The 24,366-nt window shown below is 40.3% G+C and overlaps 1 protein-coding gene across 28 annotated transcripts in view; it reads right to left on the bottom strand.

Moving 5' to 3' along the window:
* The window catches only part of ATP2B2 (ATPase plasma membrane Ca2+ transporting 2), a 591,738-nt gene that overhangs the window by 164,979 nt on the left and 402,393 nt on the right, over window positions 1-24,366 (bottom strand). The gene's annotated exons all lie outside the window — the stretch shown is intronic.

Genomic DNA, 24,366 nt, shown 5'->3' with positions numbered 1-24,366 from the left:
AAACCCAATTGCCCCAGCCCTTACTGCTCTTGTGTCTTAGAATTGATATTTAGTGTCAATTCTAAGAGAGGAAGTAAGGACTTTTTTTTTTTAAATAGACTTATTTTAATAGCCTGGGTCAGGGCAAGAGTTTGGCCACTCTCCTTTGGAAAAGCCATTTAATACTGTCTGGGGGTCAATAATATCCTCACCAATAAGTGAAGTAGATAGTGGGGGGGTCACCAAGAAGCCTTCTTCCCCTTCCTCAAAAGCTATCCCCCTCTATTAATCCATGCCTGAAAACTCACTATCAGGTTGAATTTCTTTTAACTGGAATCTGTGTCTCTAATTGCCTCAGTTGTTATCTATCAGGAATGCTGTGGGCAGGTATCTATCTGTGGGTATTTTGCTTGGCATGCCCTAGGCAAATCACTTAATCCTCCGTTTTCTCATCTATAAAACGGAGATTAATAACAGCACTTAACTCACAGCGTTGTTGTGAGATGATCTATATAAAAAATGTATACATGAAGTATGCCCCATAAGGGCAGCTGGGTAGAGCACTGGTCCTGGAGTCAGGAAGACTCATCTTCACGAGTACACATCTGACCTCAGATACTTAGTAGCTGTGTGAACCTGGGCAAATCACTTAACCCTGTTTGCCTCAGTTTCCTCAACTGTAAAATAAGCTGGAGAAAGAAATGGCAAGCCATTCTGGTGTCTTTGACAAGAAACCCCCAAATGGGGTCAGAAAGAGTCAGACACAACTGAAATGACTGAACAACAATGGAAACTGGGGCTGCCATCATTATGGTTATCTCGGTCTATTTTCTAATGCTCCCAGAAGGCTGGCAGATTGAGTTGACATTAATATCCCCATTTCATAAATGCGGAATCTAAAGGTCTAAAAGGCACACAGGTGAGCCAGACACCCAGCTAGGATTAGAACCTTCATGTCCTGGTTTCAAGTCCACCATTCCTCCCACTTCCCAAGGCCTCCAGCTAGCCCCCTTTCTGCCGAGTATTCCCGCCTACCACTGTTTTCTCAGAAATAACAGCTGAACGGAACAAAAATATTTGTGTGTTCTGCTGGTCCCACCCCCAGGAAAGTAACCTGCCAAGTGGTTTCCACAACAACAAAACAATCAGAGGCTGATTAGATCTGATCGTTCAGACCCCAAAGCAGAAACTCAAGGAGGGCAGGAGGAGGGTTAATGGCCAACAAAGCCCGATTCAAGGGAAACCAGAGCCTGGCCCCTCTTTCCCACTCGGCAAATGCCTTTCAAAGCAGCAGTGGGTGAGGACAGTGGGAGATTGTCCCTCCTATCTCATCAAGGCATAAAAGAGGAAAAGGACTCCAAAGAAAGCTCCTCTGGTCACCCACAAGCCTATTCTTTTTGAGTGAAATTTCCCCTGCTGAGGTTGTCCTTGGAATCGAGTCAGAAAACATTTACCAAGCTCCTCCACTGTGCCAGGCACTGTGCTAGCTGCTGAGGGTTTGAAGGCAAATATAGCCTCTGCCCTCAAGGAGCTCAAAGTCTAGAGGAGAGCGGCAACCTGCGAACACTTCTGTACAAGCAAGATAGAGACAGAATAAACTGGAGATCATCACAGAGGGCAGGAACCACAATGGGGGAAGGCTTCTTCTAAAGCGAGATTTTAGCTGAGATCTGAAGGACGCCGAGCTAGGAGGCAGAAACAAGGAGGGGGAGAATTCCAAGCATGGGAGACAGCTAGGGAAAGGGCTCCAATTAGGGAAATGATGCGTCTTGTGGGAGGAATAGCAAGGAGGCTAGAGGCACTCGATGACAGAGAATACATAGAGGGGGGTGAGGTATAAGAAGAACTGAAGGGAAGGAAGGAGCAAGGTGAAGTATGATTAAATTCATGTTAACCAAACCACTGTGAAAGCTTACTAGGAAGGGGGTTGGGGTTTGGTCTTTTCTGTCATATCTGAGTCTTTTCATGATTCCATTTGGGAATCATGAAATCATTTGGGATTTTCTTAATTTAAAAAAAGTTATTTATCATTTCCTTCTCCAGCTCATTTTACAGATGAGGAAACTGAGGCAAAGAGGCTTAAGTGTGTTGAGCTAGTAAATGTCTAAGATAGGATTTAAGCTCAGGTCTTTCTGATGCTAGGCTGGCAATCTATCCACGATACTACCCTACCTGCCCTAGGAAAAAGGAAAGACATGAATAGAGGCAACAGTGGCCTCATAGATGTGAATGATGATAAAGTAAGCTCTGAATGTTGACTCAGATTCAGGATTCATAGGTTCTAGGTCCCTATATAACACTCCTAGCAATGTGATCATAGAAAAGTTATCTCACCCTAAATAGAAGGTTGTTTATGGGGATATTTACATCAACTAAATTTTCCAACCTTCAGGAATATTAGAAAATGGACAAAGGTAATCATAACTTTCCTCCTTTGTGTATTGCGGGAGAGGACCAGGACCAGAAAGAGAACCAGAATGAAGAGATTCTTTAAAGTTTTGCTGTAGTATTCCTACCCTACTTCTCCCAAAGAAGTTTCATTTTTTTTATATCCTTACCTTCTTTAAAGAAATAAATTTAAAAATTAAAATAAAATCCTTACCTCCTATCTTAAAATCTATACCATGTATTGGTTCCAAGGCAGTGTAATAATTCAAAATAATATTTATACCCATATATATATATATATATATATATATACACACACACATATATATATTTTTTTTTAAAGTTTATTAGGAAGGATAGACAATCATTCCTAAGTAACCTGGCCATGTGGTGCCTAGCCTGCATGTATCTTCCGCATTCCCCCCTCACCTGCCTGCTCTCTCTCTCTCTCTTCTCCTCATGGTTCTCTCATGGCCCTCTTGTTGACCTCCCCCCCAATTCTTCCCCAAACCTTAACTTTTATTGATACAGAATATACACTGAGGCAACCCTGGCACAACTGGGGTATGTCAGGAATGTTTGATAGACAGGTAAAGCTACTCAGGAAGGGGAGGAGAGAGCTTCCTTGACACAGCAGAAGAGCAGTAAAGGCTAGTCAACAGGGCTTGAGTGACTTGCCCAGGTTCTCACAGCTAGGAAGTATCTGAGACCAGACTTAAACCCAGGACTTTTGATCTCTAGCCCTGGCTCTCAATCTACTGAGCCAAGCTAGCTGCCCCCTCCTGAAGAAGTTTCAAACAGATTTTGGAGACTACTGTTCTGAGAATGAACCCGAGTTTCTCATATCCAAATCTAGAAATCTGGGAGAAGGTATGACATAGTAGAGAGTGTGGGACTTGTCAACCTGAAGCCTTGGGTTAAAGCAAATGATTTCACCTTTTTCGGTCTCATTTTCCTCATCTACAAAATAAAGATAAAAATCTCTACTCACAGGGTTGTCTGTGAAGGTCAATGAGATAATAGATGGCAGGAGTTTTTGCAAACTTTAAAGAACCAGAGAAATTTGGGTTATCATCATCATCACTATCCCCACCATGATCACTATCATCATCATCATCATCATCACATCTAGGGCTCTCAGATCCCAACAAGAATACCCCAGAAGACGTAATTTCTAAAAAGCAATATGATCTGGCTCTTGTCTGGGGGCCAAATAGTGCTGACACTTTCCAAGGAGACCCTATCCTCACTGCTGGGCTCCACCATCATGGCTATGAACCCACTACTTAGCTGTGAAATTAACAAGCCTATTTTTGGGAGCATAAACAACTGGGAGCAGCAGGAAAAACTAATGGCGTTCTCAGATTCAATTTAGATTACAGTGCATCTCACCGTTTAGCATATTAAAAATTAATATGCTGTGTCAAATACCTCCAGATAAACTTAGGGGAGCTAACTTGGAAAATGGCAAAAAAATGAAGGCTTTGGATCTGATTATGGAGTGTGACTGTTCAGGAGGGAGGAGCATTCTTTGGGGGGTTTTGTTTGTATGTTTGAGCTATTTCCAATTTTCTAAGTAAAGACAGTGTGACTTTTTTGGAAAAGAGTATTAAATCTGGAGTCAAGGAGACTTGGGTCCTAATCCCATGTCTGGCACTGACTAGCTGGGTGACTCTGGGCCAAGTCAAAGCATCTGATATCTGGTTGGAGACTTCTAAATCATTACTCAGGTTTAGAATACCCTCTGACTTTGGGAAAATCCATTCACTTTGATCCATGCAATGGTCAACCACAGCTCTAAAGGACTGCTAGCTGAGAGAGGAGTAATAGCCTCAAAAAGCAGAGAAGTGGATATTTTTTTAATCCTTTGCATTCCTTCTTAGTATAAATACTTTGTATTGGTTCTAAGGCAGAAGAGTGCTAAGAGCTAGGCAATGGGGGTTAAATGACTTGCCCAGGGTTATACAGCTAGGAAGTATCTGAGGTCACACTTGAACTCAGGATCTCCCATCTCTGGGCTCTCAATCCACTGAGCCACCCAGCTGCCCCTGAAACAGACATTTTTAGACATGGGCAATGCCGGAATTTCTTTTACTTGGCTATACCTATCTGTTAACATTATTTTGCCATGGGGGGCAAAATGAAGCTTTTGGATATTATTATGGGGATGTGACTTTGGGAAATGGGATTGGGGGAGAGGAACTTTGTTTTTCTTTTTTTTCAGTTGTAGGTGGCATAATGGGAGGGAAAGAAAATGTTTGTTAAATTAAATAATTTTATTTAATTTAAAAAGAATAAAATTTGTTCATCTCGCTAAACATCCATTTTCCTAGAGGCTTTGTACAATATTACAGTGGCCAAAAGCTCTAGCTTCAGAGTTTAAGGCCTTGGGATTTTAATCTCAGTTCTAGAGCTTACTACCCTCTGTGATGCTAAGCAAGTCGTATCTCTTCTTGGTGTCAGCTTTTCATCTAAAAATTGAGATAGAAGGGAAATGGGCTGAATGACCTCTAAGGTTCTTTCCAGCTGAAAAAAGTCCATGAGTCCATAATTTGAGTTAGTAGCATCTAGTCTATGTTTGAGCACCTCTTTTGACAAGCAGATCACTCTCTTCTAAGATAGTTTCTCCTGTTTTTCCACTATGCTAATTATTAGTTCTTCTTTATCAATATAAATCTGAAATTTGGTAAAACATAATAAAATGAAATTTATACTCCTAGAATTTCCTTTATTAGGCCTAGTTCTTTCCTCTGGAGCAATAATCATTTGAAAGTTCTGATGGGGCAGTTAAATGGCTCAATGGATAGAGAGCCAAGCCTAAAGAAGGGAGATCCTAGGTTCAAATCTGACTGCAGACACTTCCTAGCTGTGTGATGCTGGGCAAAGTCATTTAACCCCAATTGCTGAGCCCTTACCACTCTTTTGTCTTGGAACCAATACTTGGCATCAATTCTAAAGACAGAAAGTAAAGGATTTTTAAAAAGTAAAATAAAATAAAAGTTCTTGTAACAAGCTTCAGTTTCTAAATCTGTCAAGTGGGTAAAGTAACCTGTGCCCCACCTTCCCCAAAGAAGTAATGATGAAGCTACTAGGATTTATACCTGGAAGATACCTTATAAACTATCTCGTAGAGAAAAAAGTATTGGGTGTAGAGTAGGAAGATTGCTATTTATTGCATGTGTGTCTGTAGGTGTCATTTAGCTTCCATAGACTCAGTTTCTCCTATAAAATGAGAAGATTGAACCAAATGATCTCTTCCTTCCTTCCTTTCCTTCTTTTGTTCTTTAAGTGTTTTGTTTCTAGGATCCTATTTTACAAAAGTAGAGGAGGTGAGATTGGAACCAAGGCAACTAGTTGATGCCGTACAAAGAACACTGGGCTTGGAATCACAAAGACTATCTATCTGAGTTCAAACCTCAGACACTTAGTAGTTGAGTTACCCTGAGCCAGTCACTTAATCTTGTTTGCCTCCGTTTCTTCATCTGTAAAATGAGCTGGAGAAGGAAATGGCAAACCACTCTAGTATCTTTGCAAAGAAAATATCAAATAAAGTCGTAGGGAGTCAGGCAACTGAACAACAACCTCTAACTCCAAGACAGAGGATACAAATAGGCTCTGAAAAGCATAAAGAACTAATTATATGGTATACAGTCATAACCACAGATACATAGAAGTAGGAGGGAGATCAGAGATCAACTAGTTCAAGCTCTTCCCTTTACAGTACAGGAAACATTGGATTATAGAGGTTAAATAATGACTGAGGCCATATAGCTAGCCATAGTGAGGTAGCCCAGTGGATAGAATATTGGGCTTGGAGTCAAGAAGACTTGAGTTCGAATACAGCCTCAGAACCTTGCAAGCTGTGTAACCCTAGACAGGTTACTTAACAGCTTCTTGCCTTAGTTTCCTCATCTGTCAATTGAAAATAAAAATAGCCCTTACTTTCCAGGATAGTTGAGAGGATCAAATTAGATAACATTTGTAAAACAATTTGAAATCTTAAAAGTTGCCCTTGCATTAAGGTAATAATCAATGGGTCTCCTGGAGTTAGTTGAAGCTTTCTGGACCACTGGGAACAATTGGTATTTGAAAATCCAGGATATAGTAGATGAGATTCCAATTCTTTGGTTTAGTTTAGCAAGAAGTTTTATTGTCCTGCCACCTCTTGCCCACATGGAGCAAACTGGGCTATGAAGCATCTAACCATCACCCTAGATTAGCATGGTGCTACAGATGAAGCCCTGAAGCCCTGATTGGATCTAGAAATGGAAGCAACCTTATGGGTGATCTAGTCTAATCCCCTTATTTTATAGATGAGAAAACTGAGGCCTAGGGAGGGAAAGTAAATTACCTAAAGATTCAAAGCTAGTTAAAGAATAGAGGTGGGATTCAAACCAAGAACTTTCAACTTCTAATATATTATTCATTCAACCACATCACAAGACAGAAAAACTGTATTCAATTCTTAACTCTACCACGATACTCATGTGACCTTGGGCAAGTGATTTTACTTCCATCTCAGTTTCCCTAACTGTAAAATAAGTAAGTTGGACTCAACTCTCTTCCTCCTCTGAGTCTAAAATTCCATGATTTGTTGTCTAGAACTACCAAGAGAAGAAGCCCCTCCAGGGTCTGGAGATCCATTAAAGAATGAGTAAAAGATATTATGGCAATATGCTCCCAGTTGCCCTTGATGGGAACTGAGTGCATAAAGTATTGACAAGATGTCTAAAATATCCCCTAGCATGAAATGGTGACTGAGGGATTTGGGGAATTCCTCAGGACTAGGAATACCTGGCTGATGACTCATCAAAGTGAAAGCTCTGGGTGGGTGGGTGGAGATTGCAACCTGAGCCCAGAAAGGCCAGACCTGCCATTGGGCTAGTCAGTCATCTCATCTGGGAAGTAGCTAAGCCTGAGGTATTCCTCTGATGGGAAATAGGAACCCAACAGGCAGCCCAGAGAGGAAGAATACATTCCTTTGAAGCAGAAAAAGAAGCCTGCCCATTCCTGGCTCCAGGAGAGCTGATGGAACTAGAGAAGGCTCCTAATTTTAAAAATGGCCATTGGCAGCCAGATGACAGGAGATTACTAATGAGCTCATCTGGTATAATTCTCATAGGCAGCTCTAGGCTGGAGCTGACCCCATCTTCATTATCACTTACTCTTCTACTTTGGATGCATGCTTTTTTCATCAATTAGTCAATAAGCAAGTATTAAGCACCTACTAAGGCACTATTCTAGGTGAAAGGAATACAGAGATCAAACTGAAATAGCCCCTGTTCCCCAAGGAGTCTATTATGTGTAGAAAGTGCTGCAGGACAAGCAATGAGCTTACCTGCCATGATGACCACAAGATAGGAAAGTGCCAGGACCAAATACTAAAAGCAATGTATCTACAATGACCTTCCCAGACTCAACTAACCTTCTTATTAACTCTTTTTAAAAAACAAAGGTTACTTTCTGTCAGTATTGTGCATTGGTTCCAAGGTAGAAGAGTGGTAGGGGCTTGGCAATGGATATTAAGTGATTTGTCCAAGGTCATATAGCTAGAAAGTATCCGAGGTCACATTTGAACCCAGGACCTCCTGTCTCTAGGTCTAGCTCTCAATCTATTAAGCTACCTAGTTTCCCCCTTTCCTTGCATTCTTCTAACCATACTTTTTCTTAATACCAAACACAGACCACTTCAATCCAACATATCGTATCCCCCTTTCCACTATCGTTGTATTCCTTAAAGGTCCTACCTGTATAACCACCTGCTATTTATTTCAGCTAGTCTTTCAAATAGGCCCTATTTGGTAGGAGTATCCCAGGGCAAAGAGCCACCTTGATATATTTTAATAGCTGATCTAGAGATTTTCAAAATCCTTTACATAGGTAATCTCATCTGGTCCTTATGACAAGCTTATGAAGTAGGTGACGTATGCATTTTTATGTCTCTTTGCCAGATAAAACAAGGCTCACAAAAGGTGGAAGTGACTTGCCTAGAGTCATACAGCTGGTAAATGTGGGACAAGATTCAAACCTAAGCCTTCTTGATTTCAGATCCAGCATGTGCACTCTCTCCCTTATGTTTCTTGGAATGGATTCCTCATCCCTAAGGTCTTCAAGAAGATGTGGTGACTTCTCAGGGATATTGCAAAGGAGATTTATGTTCTGGTATAAATGAGACTGCAAGACCTCTAATGTCCTCCTTGACTCTGAAGCTGTGTGCTCCTGAATTTCCCACAGACTATGCAAGGTGCTACGACCTTTACCCTACCATCCATGTAGACCCCAGGACTCACTGTCTATGCAAGTCTAGAAATGCCTGAGCCTCACATTGCTTTGTGTTCCCCAGAGAAGATTTAGCAAGAGATGAGCATAAAGTAGTGAAAACGTGAGTTTAAAAATCTTCAGGTTGGAGGGCCATCAGAGATCATATGATCCCATACTTTCTTTTCACAGAAGGAACTCAAGCCTACAAAGAAGTGACTGACCTAAGTTCATACCACCCATTAGTCAAAAGGACTGAGAATTGACCTCCAAATCATAATCTTTCATTTTAATCCTGTTCCACCTCAGTACAATGTCTGGCACATGGTAGGTGCTCTATAAATTTCACCTATTACTATTCTGTTATCTCACTGAATCACATTAGTTTTTGTGTCTCACTAGTTCCTTTTTAAGATGGATTTTGTCCTATATTCAATACAATTTAATTCAAGAAGAATATATTAATTATTCATCTACTATCTATGTGGCACAGTGCTATGTGCCAAGGCCACAAGGGGCAAACAAAAACAAAAAAAGGAAAGAAGGATCACACGTAACACTATTTGACAATGAGATCCTAACATCCTGCCACACCAAGAGCATGTTTCTACTGATAGGACTATGAGCATTTTTGTGAATTCAGTAAGTGCCTGATGGCTTGACATTGGCATAAACAAAGAATAGGGTCATAATAGGGGAAACAACCATCTGGAAAGAACCAGAATTTAAAACCCACTGGTATTTTCCATATGAAGTTTGAGCAAGGCAGTCCATGGCATTCTACTTGTGACAATGAGCCTGAGCCAGGACTTGACATTTATCCTTGCTATTGCTACAATAATACTCCTCTGTACTCAGCAGAACATACCAAGGGTACCATATTCTATTACATGTTTCCAGAGGAAGATTGGCAAATTATGGAGTAACAAGTAGATGACTAAGATGGTAGTAAATTACTTTAACCGTATCATATAAAGCATGTCAAGAGCAAAAAATGTTGGATTGGAAGTCAAGAGACCTGAGTTCAAGATTCAGCTCTGCCTCATATTACTTGTGTGAACAAAAATGTTTCTCTCTTTGGGTCTCAAGTTCTTCATCTATAAAAATATAAGAGTAGAACTAAATGACTTTGAAGGTTCTCTTCCAGCTCTAGCATCTGTTTCTGCAAATGAGGCTTATGTTCTCTTGACTGTTGAAGTTGAAACCTACTGGGAACATGGTGGCTATCTATAAGAATTTGAAAGTTTATCAACTAAAAGGGCCAGCAGGCTCATTTTGCCTTGCCTGGAAAGATAGAATTAGTAGGAGTGAGTAGTATCTGGAAGAAAGGATGAAGATGTCAGTCCAATTTTGGAAATATTAGAAAGATTTTTCCAATGATCAGAGCTATCTCAGACAGGGAATGGGCCATCTTGGTAGCTTGTGAATTCCTTTATTTTCCCCCAAAGTAACCACCTGATGTATGTTTGGCCTAAATATCCTCTGAAATTCCCTTCAATATTGATCATCTGTGGATTTAAAACCCACTAGTGTTTTTCATATAAAGTGCTACCAAGCTAGGCCACTTCCTTTGACATGACTCGTGATGATGAGCTTTTCAGCCTGAACCCAGGACATGGCATATACCGTGCTGTTGCTCCAAAAATAATAACTCACTTTTGTGGCATTTTCAAGTACAATGATTTTCTCACAAGAACTCTGGGCAGTGTGTATTGCCAAGGATTTATACTTTAGTAGAAACTAAAGTTCAAGTTGCCTACAATCCTCTGGCTAGTGAAATTAGAACAAGGACTCCCAGAAGAATGATATAGCCAGAAGATGCCTCAGAGATCACTCAACCTACCCAACCTCACTTAAAAATGAAGAAAATGCTCAGGAAGTCACAGATTTGAGAACTGAAAGGGACCTTGGAGGTCCCTGAGTTCAACCTAAAGGTGTGCTAGAGTTAGCTCTAAAAGCTTAAGCTGATTGTTAAATTTTCAGAACAAAATGCACCTCAGAAATCTGCAAATGCTACAGATTAGGGTTTGATATATTGTTCTGGTATTGATTCATTCTCTAGACTTAGGAAAGTGATGGAGAAAATGTTGAAAATGTAGATGAAACTTAAAAGTGTCTTGTGTGCACATATTTTCCCCCAGAGATCCAGTTGTTAAATATTTATCAGAAAGCTGCTGGTCCAGTCTTCTGATTTTCCAATTGATGTGCCACAGACTTGTCCAAGACGACAAGCCTGGTTAACTGCCAGGACCAAGACTTGAGACCAGGGCAGCTAAGTAGTGAAGAGGATGGGAAAAGGGTTGGACTTGGGATCAGAAGACCTGAGTTTGAATTTTGCCCCAGACACTTATTAGCTGTGTGATCCTGGGCAAATCACTTTAACCAGCATAAAAAGTCTGTTAAATTGTTTATCTTGGGTTACTTGATTGTAAAATGGGCATAACCTACCTCTCAGGATTATTGTTATAAGGATAAAAAGGAGTTATTGTGCTTTAAATGCTTAGCAGAATGACTGGCACATAGTAAGCACAATATAAATGTTAGATCATCATCATCATCATTAGTATTCATCTCAGTTGCACACTCCACTCTCCTCCAACCACCCCTGATACTTGTCCAATTTCTTTTTGTTAATTTCAGCCCCAAAATATCTCTTAAAACAGGCTATGTACCAAGGGAATAGCAAGAGAAATTTGGTCCACATGGCTCACCCCAATTGGAATCTGCCAAAGTGCTTTTGGAAGCTTGGGGAAGAGTCCCCTTGGGGATATCATGAGCCTAAACAAAACCTGACCTTTCTAGCCAGGGTCTGTCTCAGCCATGATAGAGCTGGCCCAGGAAGGCTGGATCCTCATTTGATTACCTCATCCTCCCATCCCTTCTCTGGTGCTGTTCTCTGCAAGCAGAGGCAGCCCAGGGGAGGCAAATGGCAAGGTGGTATCATGCAAACAGAACTGATAGGAAACAGGAGGAGGAGGGAGCTCCTGCAGAACAATCCCTCTTTCTCCCCCAAATGACTTTGGCCAGGAATAGTACCACTCTAGGAAGCAACAGCCCAGTCTCTGAGCCAAATCTGAGCAGAGGGAGGTGGAAGGGGGATAGGCATGATTTCCCCATACCTGTCCTGACTGCTGAAAGTAAGCCATTTATATTCAATACAAACAAACAAAAGGCAAGACAAACAAAAAACAAAACAAACAAAATGCCCAAGCAGGGACTAGAAGAGTGGGCAACTACGTGATATGATTTGGAGTAGGGGCACTTGGCCATTTAAAATCTTGGATCACTGGGCACAAGCTCTGCCCCAAGTTTGTAGCCATTTGCTGTCCCTGTGACCTTGAAGTGAAGTTATGCAAACGATTATTGGTTTTAGAGTCAGGGTGGTTTAAGTACAAATCCTAGCTCTTCTACTTGGTGTCTGTGTGACCTTAAGCAAGTCACTTTCCCTTCATGAACCTCAGTTTACTCAGCTGTAAAGAGGAAGGAAATGGACTAGATGATCTCTAAATCCTTTTCTAGATCCAGTGATCCTGTGTAAACAATTAGATCTCAAAGGAAAAAATTCCGAGGTATCAACAACTATGAAAAGGGGTTCAAAATCATTAGGGTTCAAGATATGCAAGTAATGCAACTATGGGCATCCACCTTGTACCCTGAGACTGATAGCTAAAGATGGCCAAAGAGGGAGATAACAAACTGTTGGAGGGATTATAGGAAGGAAAACATAGAAATGGGGTGTTGGTAAAGCTGTGAATTGGTCCAGCCATTCTGGAAATCATTTGGGAACTATGACCCAAGAGTACCTAAACTTAGTAATTAATCCTTTAGTCCAGGAATACTACCAACTACTATGTCTACCCTATACCCACAAAGATACAAAAAAAGAGAAAATACTATTACAAAAGTATTATAGTAGTTCCCACTGTTAAAGTAAAGAACTGAAGGGGTGGTCTTCACTTGCAAAATTGATGGACAAATCTTGGTAAATGGCTATGATGGAAAATCTTTGCACTGGGAGAAATCATGGAAGGGAGGGTTTCAGAGAAATCTTGAAAAATTTGAATGAAACTGATTCAGACTGAAATGAGCAAAACCATGACAACAATTTATATAATTATGGCATCATAAAGGAAAATGAATTATAAAGACTTAAGAACTCTGATCAGTGCAATGACTAACTATGAATCCAGAGGATCAGTGCTATTTGTAGAAACAAGAAGGTGACAGATTCAAGGGGCAGAATGAGACAACATTTTACAGAGGGAAACATGGTGGCTATTTTACCTATACATATTGGTTACAAGGGTGTTGGTATTCATCTTTTTTTTTTTAATTAGATGGTGAGGAGATGGGAGAGAGCAATAAGCTACTGAGAGGGTTTGTTTATTAAAAAGGAAAGAGAAAAATGAAGATCACTGAAACATTTTGTAGATAGGCACAAAGGGAAGGTTCATGAGGAAATATAAACAAGGAAGACAGTTTCAAAAGTTAAATTTAAATTTATTATACAATATTTATATAATGTGTGTTATATAATAGCATAATGTTATATAATATTTATTTTAAAAGGAAAATCTATGCATAATAAAGATTCAAATTTCAGTATAATGTTTTTCTATTCTATTTGCATGTAGAAATGCTCATTTTATTTGGTGGTTGTTGGGAACATGTACATATGCACATGTATCTATAGTCATATATAAATGCCTATATATGTATGTGTATGTATCTACACATATGTGTGTATATCCACACATACACATATATATGGAGGAAGAGAGACAGATAGCCAGACCAATGGGCCAGATTCTAGAAGTGAGAATTGGGTCTGGGTCTGTGATCCCCTTGCAAAAGCACACGACTTTCCTCTATGACTTTATTGAAGGAACCTAGAGAACAAGGACTATGTATTAGATTGCACTGTGTTTTCTGACATACCTGACATAGTGATAGGAACTTAGTAGTTTCTCAATAAGTTTTTGGATTCACAAAGTAGATAAATAAATTCCATGATCCATTTTACTCAAATGTAAAATGGGTCTAACACTTATACCACCTCCCACCTAGGTATCATGAAGATACAATGGGACAACTGCTATAAAGCACTTCTCAGAGAGTCCCAAAAGTCTTAGTGCAGTTTTTTAAACCCTTATCTTCTGTCTTGGAATCAATACTGTGGTAAGAAAGACAATCATGGTTAAGTGATGTCCCCAGGATCACATAGCTAAGAAGTGTCTGAAGTCAAATTTGAACCCAGGACCTCCCATCTCTGGGTCTGATTCTCAATCCACTTAACAGCCTAGCTGCCCCCTCAGTGCAGTTTCAAACTGTCAATTGAATAAGTTGTTACCATCATTATTTAGATTTTACAAACTCAGCAGAGGCCCAGATAAGTGAACTTGCTGAAGTTTACACAACAAATTTGTGGCAAAGTCAAGGGTAGAACATTGATCTCTTGACCTCTTGTCAAGTGGTCATTCTCCAGGCTGCCAAAGAAAGAAAATTAGATTTGGAGCCAGAAGATCTCTGATCTAGCCCTAGCTCAACCACTTAATATCTGTGTGAAGTTAGAGAAGTCACTTGACTTCACTGGGCTGCCATTTGTTCTTTCATTGGAAAATTGAAGGAGTTAGATTGTCCTCACATCCTATAATCTCTATGGCATAGAATTCATGCCAACTGTGTGTTGGGGCCATGGTGTACAGTGCAAAGAATACTGGACTGAGAGTCCAACTTGGTCCTGGTCCCAGTTCTGACAATGACTTGCTATGTAATCTGACTCAAATAGCTAATTTTCCTAGTTTCTGTTTCCTCATTTGTGAAATGAAGGAATTGGATGGACCACATAATCTAGCCCTAAGATTATAGGTTTGTCTCTTTTGAAATGTAAGGAATATCTCTGTTCTATCTGTTTCTCTCTATCTCTCTTCTTCTCTCTGTCTCTTTCTTATTTCCCTTTTTCTCTCTACCTATCAGTCTCTCCCTCTCTCCTTTGTCTCCCTTCTCACTCTCCCTCCCTCTCCCTCTTTCTCTTTTCCTCCCTCTCTCTGTCTCTTACTCTCCTCTCTCTCATCTCCTTTTCCTCTCTTCTTCTTCTTCTTCTCTCCTTTTCTCTCTTCCTCTCTTTGTCTCTCTCCTTTTCTCTCTCTCCTCCTTATTTCTCCTCTCTCTTTTCCCTCCTCTTCTTTTTCTCCCCCCTCTCTTCCAGTCTCTTCTCTCTCCTCTATAAAATAGACATGATAATAGCACCTACTGGATAACAGTTGTTGTGAGAATCAACTGAGATAACATATGTAAAGCACTTTACAAACCTTAAAGCATTCTATAAAAGCTGCTATTATGATTTAGAGGCAGCAGAGAATCTGGAAGTCATCTGGTCCTAACCCTTCATTTTACAGTGGAGGAAATTGAGGACTAGTAAAGTGAAATGACTTGCTTACATCACACAGCTAGCAAGAAGCAAAGCCAAGAACATCGTGAGCTTCCTGTCACTTGAAATGTTCTAGGAAATCCTGGATGACTAGCTATCAGGGATTCTGGAGATGGAACTCCTGCAGGGGGAGGGAGGAGAGCTGAACCAGATGATCTCTAAGATCTCTTCAAATTCAGCTCCTCTGACTCCAAGGCTCTAGGGCATCTTGGTAACAAACATGACACCGAGGAGAAAGCCTCTGAGCCAGCAGATCCTGACTTATATTTAGTGCTCATTGTCTGGCTAATTGGGACGTTCCGTTGCTTGAGTAAACTATTTCAAGTAAAAAATAATCATAATAATCAGTTCCCCCAGACTCTCCATCTGCTGCTTTGCTTGAGTACAAAAACAAACCATTCACTCCCAGTATGTGGGGAAAGATCCACCTCTTGAGCCCACTTGCCCCTGAAGCACCTTCTATTGCTGGGGACCAAAAAGAGCCAGCCCCAGACAGTACCCCACATCAATCCTGGGGAGTCAGGTTAGGTGAGAGGTAAATTACAAAGCTCATTCCTATGGGACAGTTGAGTGGCTCAGTGCATAGAGAGCCAGGCCTGGAGTTGGGAGGTCCTGGGTTCAAATATGACCTCAGATACTTCCTAGCTGTATGAGCCTGGGCAAGTCATTTAACCCTCGTTGCCTAGCCTTTACTGCTCTCCTGCCTTGAGATCAGTGCACAGTATTGATTCTAAGATGGGAGGTAAGGGTTTAAAAAAAAAAAAAAACTCCACTTGATGTTAAGGATACAAAGAAAAAAATCTCTGCCTTGGAGGATTTTATGTTCTCTTTAGGGGATACAACATGGACATAGATAACAACAGTAACAATAACAATAATTGCTATCATTTATATAATAGTTACTATGTGCCAGACACTGTGCTAAACACTTTTTATATCCTCAGAACAACCCTGGGAGAGAGATGCTCTTATTATCACCATTTTCCAGATGAGGAAGCTGAGGCAAACAGAGGCTAGGTGACTTGCTCAGGGTCACACAGCTAGTAAATGTCTGAGGTCAGATTTGAACTCAGGTCTTTCTGACTACAATCCTGGCACTTAGCTGCTTCTGGAAGATGGTTACCCCATCTCTTGTAAGCAGTATCTTAGGACCTTCACTGTCACACAGAGCCAGGAGGGGGAAATGGAGTGGGGGCTGGTGGGGAAATAGTATCCAAACAAAGTTATCAGAGGTCTGGGCAAGCAGCCGGTCAGGAATCCAGGGAGTTAGAATAAGAACCAAGGCTCACAGAAAAAGCACAGAGAGCACAGTCCTAGCTTGAGTTCAAAAGGCATCAAAGTGAAAGAAGGAAAGCTGGAACTGGATCTAAGAGGAAAGGTAAGCTAAATGATGGTGCCATCAATCCAGATCCAGAGGCCATGGTTAGCTCAAACAGGAGGCACCTGTCTAGAGAGGTATCTCTTTCCATGTCAGGGATAAACTAGTCCTAGGCAGTAGCCCATGCTGAACCAGCAAGCTAACATAGGGAAGTGGCCATGCTGTGCAGGATGGAGGCCAATGGGATGGTCACTGGCTTGAGGTGAATTCTGCCATGATCCAATTTTTTAACAGTCAGAAATTCTGAAAATGCATCAAATAAACAGAGAAAATTAATTAAATATTTATAGTATATGCAGGCAAAGTGATGGGAACAGTTGGTGGGGAGTCATGGTAGCTGAATTTTAGAGCTAACACCACCTTCCTTATAATCAGCTCATTTTTTCCTACTGCAGTTATAATAACACTATTGGAATAGGAAGGTGGCCTATGTGTCTGATTGAATTCTTCTGATTTTGAGGTGACAGGAACCTGTTTACAGAAATCCTCATTCATCTCCTGGTGGGAGATGAGTTCCTTAGAACACCTAATCTCAAGCCCAGCACTGCCTTCTACAAGAAGCTGTTCTGATCACCTCACTTACAAGTGCCTTCCCCCCTCTGCCCCTCTCCCAACCAAGCACACTTTGTGTATGTATATATGTAAGTATATGTATATATGTGTGTATATATGCATATAAATATATACCTATATTTGTATAAATGTTGCCACCCCTGGCTAGAATGGAAGCGCCTTCAGAATAGGAACTATTTCATTTTTATTTCTTTGTATCCATAGCACCTATACTATGAATACAATAGAAAACTGAGGCACAAAGAGGTTAAGTGATTTGCCCAGGTCAGGATTACACAGTTAGGAAATGTCAGGGGCTAGATTCAAAGCTTGGAATTTTCCTGATTCCAGATCCCATACATGATCCACTATAGAATGCTGTCTTAAAGAGACTAGAGTGCTATGGGTAGAGAAAAACAAGCCTACAATGGTGTCAAGAAACTTCCTAACTGATAGTGAATCTGAAATTGGAAGAATGGATCAATGAATTCGGTCCTGAAAACCCAAGTAGAAAGATCCCAAATTCACTTGGACTGTGTTCTAGCCAATACGAGGGCACAATTTGCATCAAGGGTTACATGGACAGGGAATGAGAATGAACACAGTGGTACCACTCCTGATTCATTTACGATAGGGACAGCCAATCTAGACTTAGAGAGAAACTTTAGGATGAGATCATTTAGAAACTTCAGTCTACTCTATTTTGGACTAAGAAGATTTCTTTTATAATCATATATAACTTTGCTGTATTATTTATGAAATTGTAGGCATTCCTTTCCTTGTTAATAAATGCTAGAAAACATACTCTTCTGGACTAGAATTCATGAAAAATGGAGGAGGAGGAGGAAGAAGAAGAAAGAAGAAAGAAGAAAGAAGAAAGAAGGAGAAGGAGAAGGAGAAGGAGAAGGAGAAGGAGAAGGAGAAGGAGAAGGAGAAGGAGAAGGAAGAGGAGGAGGAGGAGGAGGAGGAGGAGGAGGAGGAGAAGGAGAAGGAGAAGGAGAAGGAGAAGGAGAAGGAGAAGGAGGAGAAGGAGAAGGAGAAGGAGAAGGAGAAGAAGAAGAAGAAGAAGAAGAAGAAGAAGAAGAAGAAGAAGAAGAAGAAGAAGAAGAAGAAGAAGAAGAAGAAGAAGAAGAAGAAGAAGAAGAAGAAGAAGAAGAAGAAGAAGAAGAAGAAGAAGAAGAAGAAGAAGAAGGAGAAGGAGAAGGAGAAGGAGAAGGAGAAGGAGAAGGAGAAGGAGAAGGAGAAGGAGAAGGAGAAGGAGAAGGAGAAGGAGAAGGAGAAGGAGAAGGAGAAGGAGAAGGAGAAGGAGAAGGAGAAGGAGAAGGAGAAGAAGAAGAAGAAGAAGAAGAAGAAGAAGAAGAAGAAGAAGAAGAAGAAGAAGAAGAAGAAGAAGAAGAAGAAGAAGAAGAAGAAGAAGAAGAAGAAGAAGGTGACAATGTTTAGAATTGAGCATACAAATATGGTGGGAGAAGCAGGATAAATTGGCTAAATTATGAGGAATCGCATCTGGTGATTCCTGATGTCAGAGAATAAAGTTAGCCTGGAAGTCAAGAAGATCTAGCCTTTGAGGTCAATTGTAATTTCAGTGATTAAGGAAATTTGTTAAGTAGTACTTGGTAAAAGAAATTCCTGGGACTAAAGATGAGAAGACCTCTACTACTCATTTCTACACCAAATCCTTGTTTCTTCATTTTAGTATCAATAGGAGAAAGTGGCAACATTTTCTAAGGTAGCTCCATAACATATTTGTTAAGGAGAGGAGTTGTTGCCCTTTAAAAAAACAATTTGAGAAGGGGTCCATAGGCTTTTCCAAACATACAAAGGGGTCTGTAATATAAGAAAAGGTTCAAAACTCTTGTTAGAGAAACCACACTGGCCACTAATCATCCATTGATCAGAGAAACCCAATGGAGGCACAGGAGGCTCCTCTAGGCATCAATACAAAGGTACTCAAGAACTAGTAGTCTAGAGCTCATGTCAGCAATCAAGAATATGGTCAAATATTTAGTATCTGACTCTACAGCTTACTGGATTACACAGAACCCTTTGGGTCATGATCTAATAAGAGGCAACATCTCAACAGACCCTAAAGCTGCCTGCCCAGCTAGGATATTGACCTAGTCCTTATTAAGTCATCACAAGTTATTGATTCAAACCAGCCAACTTCCTTGTCTATTCCTGATCCACATCTCAAAGGCCCTTATGAAATTTCAAATGAAAGTAATTAAGTGTGCATCCTCAAGAAGCCAAACAACTTCCCCCAAAGGCTTCTGCCGTGGGTTTCCTGAAGGACCAACAACATTTTAATTAAAAATTGAAAAGTGTTGTTGGATTTTTTCTTCTTTAATTGTGTGACACCAAGCGGCATCTAAAATTAGTCTGTCTGTGCTAGCTCTTAATTATTTGCACTAGTGGAGGAAAGGAGTAGGGTAGATTATTCCCAAATCCTAAATAAATACTTTAGCTTTGGAAATCTAGGCCTGATGGTCAAGAGATTCACAATGGTTCACCCCAAATGGAGAAGTCACACAGAATTCAATGTCTATGTTCCTGAGAGAGGAAGTATAGGACAAAAGATAAAGAGATGACCTCAGAGACAGAAAGTCCTGGGTCCAAGTCTCACCTCTGATATATAATATCGATGTGACTCTGGGTAAGTCAATTAGCTTCTTAGTAATCTGGAGAATGCTTTAAGACTATAAATTGCAGGGGAAATGCCAACCATCATCAGGAGAGGGAGTTATCTATATTTTTACTCATGAGTTCTCTATATTAATGAAATCACAGGTGCCATCCCTATTCCTATCCCTAATGCCTTGCTCTTACAAAAATGTGAAGACACTTTAAAAATAACTTTGAAAGCTAAATATGGAGAATAAAAGTCTAGAAGAACCAAACACTACTCTTTGCAAAGAAGTAACCAAGAATGGTGGAGGCTGATGAGAGAGAGCAAGTATCAACATTCTTCAGAGAAGCCTCATAAAGCACTTTCATAAAGAATCAGATAGAGCTGAGCTCTCTAAGTTTTCAGAATGATGTGAAGCACCAGGCCAAGAAAAGCTGCTCACTTTCTTGCTAAACGTGTTCATATCTGACTATCAATCTACCCTAAGCAAGGAATAATAATAAAGTACTTTGAATTTAAAGATCTGCAAGCCAAAGCCCAATTGATGCCTCTTTCTTATACATGATATGCCATATTCTGTCTTCTTGTCTTTGCACTGGGAAGAGCTAGGTGTCTCAGTGGACAGAGAGCCAGGCCTAAAGATGAGAGGTCCTGGGTTCAAATCTGGCCTCAGACACTTTCTAGCTATGTGACCCTGAGCAAGTCACTTAACCCCAATTACCTAACCTTACCACTTTTGTGCCTTGTAACTGAATATTTAGAATCAATTCTAAGACAAAAGGTAAAGGATTTTTTGAAAAATCTAAACAGAGGAATTTATATTTTATCTTAGAGGCAATAAAGAGGCACTCTAATTTATCCAGTATCTACCTGCAGATGACACAAAGCTGTTCCCAATACCTAACACATTTAATGATGGACTGGATTCAGACAGATTTTGAGAAACTAGAATATTAGAATGAAACTAAAAAATGAATGGGGATTAATATAAAATATTATAATTCGATTTGTAAAAATCATCCAACTTCATAGATCCACTACAGATAGACATACCTGCATTATAGTTTTTTCTACAGTGGATCCCATAGAGTGTGCTCACACCTGGTGAGTATCTAGTAGGTGTTCTGGGAAGTTCCCATTTGCAATTTGCTGCCTGATCTGCTCTATCCTTTTCTAGAGGAAGTGAAGAAACATAAAAAGCTAAGAGGTGGGACAAGGAAAGAAGAAGCTGAGGAATCGCAAACCCCTGGTCATCAATCTGGAGGCTCAAGTACCCAAGAGTTTTCCTTTGGTACCATATTGCATGTCAAAAGAAGATGATTTTGACATGAGAAGAATAACCACTGTTCTCTGGGCTGTAGGGTACCACCAGGAAAATACATCTGTAGTGATGATATGGCAGCTCATAAAGTCATTGTGATCTAATCATTAGGGGAAGGACAGTATCTAGATTCTCCAAGGTGATCATCCCACCATCCTTAGCATGTCAGGCCATATTTTGAATATGATGTTCAGTTCTTGAATTTACATTTTTGGAAGGACATTGATAAACTTAATTCAAAAAATATAAATTTCCTTCTAGAGAATGACAAGTAGGATATTGAAGAATCATAAGCTAACACAATCTGAAGATTGGCTGAAGAAACTGGTAATACTTAACTTCGAAAAGGAAAAGCTCAGCAGATATATGCCAACTGTCTGCAAGGACTTTTTAGGTCTGCTATAAAGAAAAGGCATTTAATGTGTTTGCTTAGCACTATAGGGCAAAATTATGAGCAATGAACAGACATTTCAAAGAATCAAACTCAGGCCTACCCTAAGGAAAAGCTTCCTAATAATTAGAGCTGTCCAGCAATGGAATGAACCACCTCAGGAAGTAGTGAGTTCTCTCTCAAGTCATACGATCATTGCTCATAGGCTTATTGATTTAAAGTCAGAATGATCCTAGAAGTCATTTAGTCCAACTCGTTCATTTGACAGATGAAAAAAAAGGTATGCCCAAGGTAACAAAGCGAGTGATTGAGACAGGGTCTAAATCTAGACCTTCCTGACTCCAAACCCCACACCCTAGTCACTATACCAAAAGGGCTGAAAAGAACTTCAGAGTCCATCTTGTCTAATCTGCTCATTTTATTTTTGAGGAAGATGACTCTCATGGAAGTTAAATGACTTGATTAAGGTCATGAATGTCTAGGTCAGAGGTGAGTCTTGAACTCAGGTTCTCTGATTCTAGAGACAAGACTCCTTCTTTTAAACTCTTACCTTCCATCTTAGAATCAATATTAAGTATTGAGTCCAAGGCAGAAGGGAGGTAAGGGCTAGGCAATTGGGGGTTAAGTGACTTGCCCAGGGTCACCCAGCTAAGAAGTGTATGAGGCTAGATTTGAACCCAGGACCTCTCATCTCTAGGCCTGGCTCTCTATCCACTGAATCTCCTAGATGTCATAGGACAAGGTTTTTTTTTCCCCTAATGTAATAAATATAGAACTTGAGATATTCCAGAGAGATAAGTTATCATTAGTGTGCAGTGATTGTTTAGTCATGCAGTTGTGTCTGACTCTTTGAGACCCAAAAGACCATTACCCATGAGGTTTTCTTGGTGAGGACACTAGAGTATTTTGCCATTTCCTCCAATGGATTCAGGGCAGAAAATCAGACGAAGAGGAGAAAGAACTCACGAGATAAACATAACTAGCCTCACAACAGTCTCAAGGACTAGTTCCAATAACTTTATCATATGTCAAGAACATTGATGGTTCCAATGACTTTATCATATGTCAAGAACATTGATGGTTCCAATGACTTTATCATATGTCAAGAACATTGAATGTCCAGCACGAAATCACACAGACAGAAAATGGTTTGAGAATTTTTCTTGAAATAAGAGCTCTGACTTCTTAAAAAGATTTGCAGTAAGAAAGGTACATTCTCCATTACCAGGTATAATTGAGATGGAACTGAATGTTTGGCTCAAATTCAGAGCCTCTTCCTAAGGAGAAGGAGGACCCAGAGGTCCTTTGTTCATCCAAAAAGATTCCATAAATGTGGCTGAGTCAGTCCTCCATCTCCTGTCACTGACACTCTAAATGAATGCAGAATAATCACACTCAACACTCAGCTTCCAGGGACCCAGCTCCTCACTATCAACTCAAGTAACACTGTGACATTGAGTAGGTTAACAGCAAGTCCCACTAACAGGCTGGGAACAAGAGGACCAGAAAGGAGTTGTGATTATAAAATAATACGCTGATGGTTACTGGGACCATTCCCACAAATCTCTTCCCCTCTGAGACTGTCTTCCATCTCTCCTATATCTGTCTTCTATGTACCTAGCTAGTGTCTTATTCATCTCTCTCTCTTAGAGCATGAGCTTGTCAGGGGGTAGGGTGGGGGGCATCTAGGTGGCTCAGTGCAGAGAGAGTCAGGTCTGGAGATGGGAGATCTTGGATTCAAATCTAGCCCAAGACACTTCCTAGCTATGTGACTGGGGGCAAGTCCCTTAACCCTCTTTGCCTAGTCCTTGCTGCTCCTCTGTCTTAGAACTGATAACTAAGACAACAGGTAAGCACTTGAAAAAAATAAACTCAGCAAGGATAAAGGCTGTGCTTTTAGTTTTCTTTCTGTCTGCAGTACTTAGCATAGTCCTTGACATGTAGTAAGCACTAAGTCAATGTTTAATGACTAAATCTATGAAGCATTAAAAAAATGGTTCCAAAGAGAAAAGGGGCCACCAAGTGATAATGGGATGAAACAGACTCCCCTTTCCCACAAACCAATTTGGCATAAGTCAATCTTCTCTTCAAGTTCATTTTGCATGAAAATATGTCAACATGGCCTCTCTGGTGGTTTCATGAACTATAGTTATTGATGCCATCACAGGTCCTCTGTTATATTGTGATTAAAGATCATAGACCCATGGATTTCAGAAGGGACCTCAGACACCAACTGGTCCAATGTCCTCTATCTTACAAATGATCTCACAAACACATAAGATCATAAATTTTAAAACCAGAAGGGATAGAACAGTTAGGGGGCTTAGTGAATAGGATGCCAGGTCTGGAGATGAAAGGTCTTGGGTTCAAATATGATCTCAGATACTTCCTAGCAGTGTGACCCTGGCCAAGTCATTTAACTCCCCTTGCCTAGCCTTTATTACTCTTCTGCCTTGGAACCAAATCTCAATATTGATTCCAAAACAGAAGGTAAGAGTCCTTAGAGATTCTGTAGTCTAGAATCTTACACCTGGAAGAGGACCTAAACCATCTAATTCAACCATCAAATTCCTTATTTTACTGATGAATAAACAGAAGCCAAAGAACATTGAGTGTCTAGTGCAAAATCACACAGATGACTAGTGGCAAAGGTCACTAAAGCCCAGGTATTCTAGATACCAAACCCAGTCTTCTTTCTAACAGAGCATGATGCCTTGTGTATGACAGCTGTGTATGTGTGTGTGGGGGGGGGGGGCAATCTAAGTACCTGTCTTTTTACCTAGCTAGCTAATTCTCTATTTTTCCAACTAAACTTTTTACATATTTATGTATGCATTCGTGTATGTAATGTATTACATATCAAACTATTTCTTTTTTTTTCTTTTTTTTTAAACCCTTAACTTTAGTCTTGGAATCAATACTGTGTATTGGTTCCAAGGCAGAATATTGGTAAGGGCTACGCAATGGGGGTCAAGTGACTTTCTCAGGGTCGCACAGCTGGGAAGTGGCTGAGATCAGATTTTAACCTAGGACCTCCCTTCTC

Source organism: Monodelphis domestica, chromosome 7 (assembly GCF_027887165.1).
Source record: "Monodelphis domestica isolate mMonDom1 chromosome 7, mMonDom1.pri, whole genome shotgun sequence".
Classification (NCBI taxonomy): domain Eukaryota; kingdom Metazoa; phylum Chordata; class Mammalia; order Didelphimorphia; family Didelphidae; genus Monodelphis; species Monodelphis domestica.
This window is presented reverse-complemented; position numbering and strand designations above follow the sequence as displayed.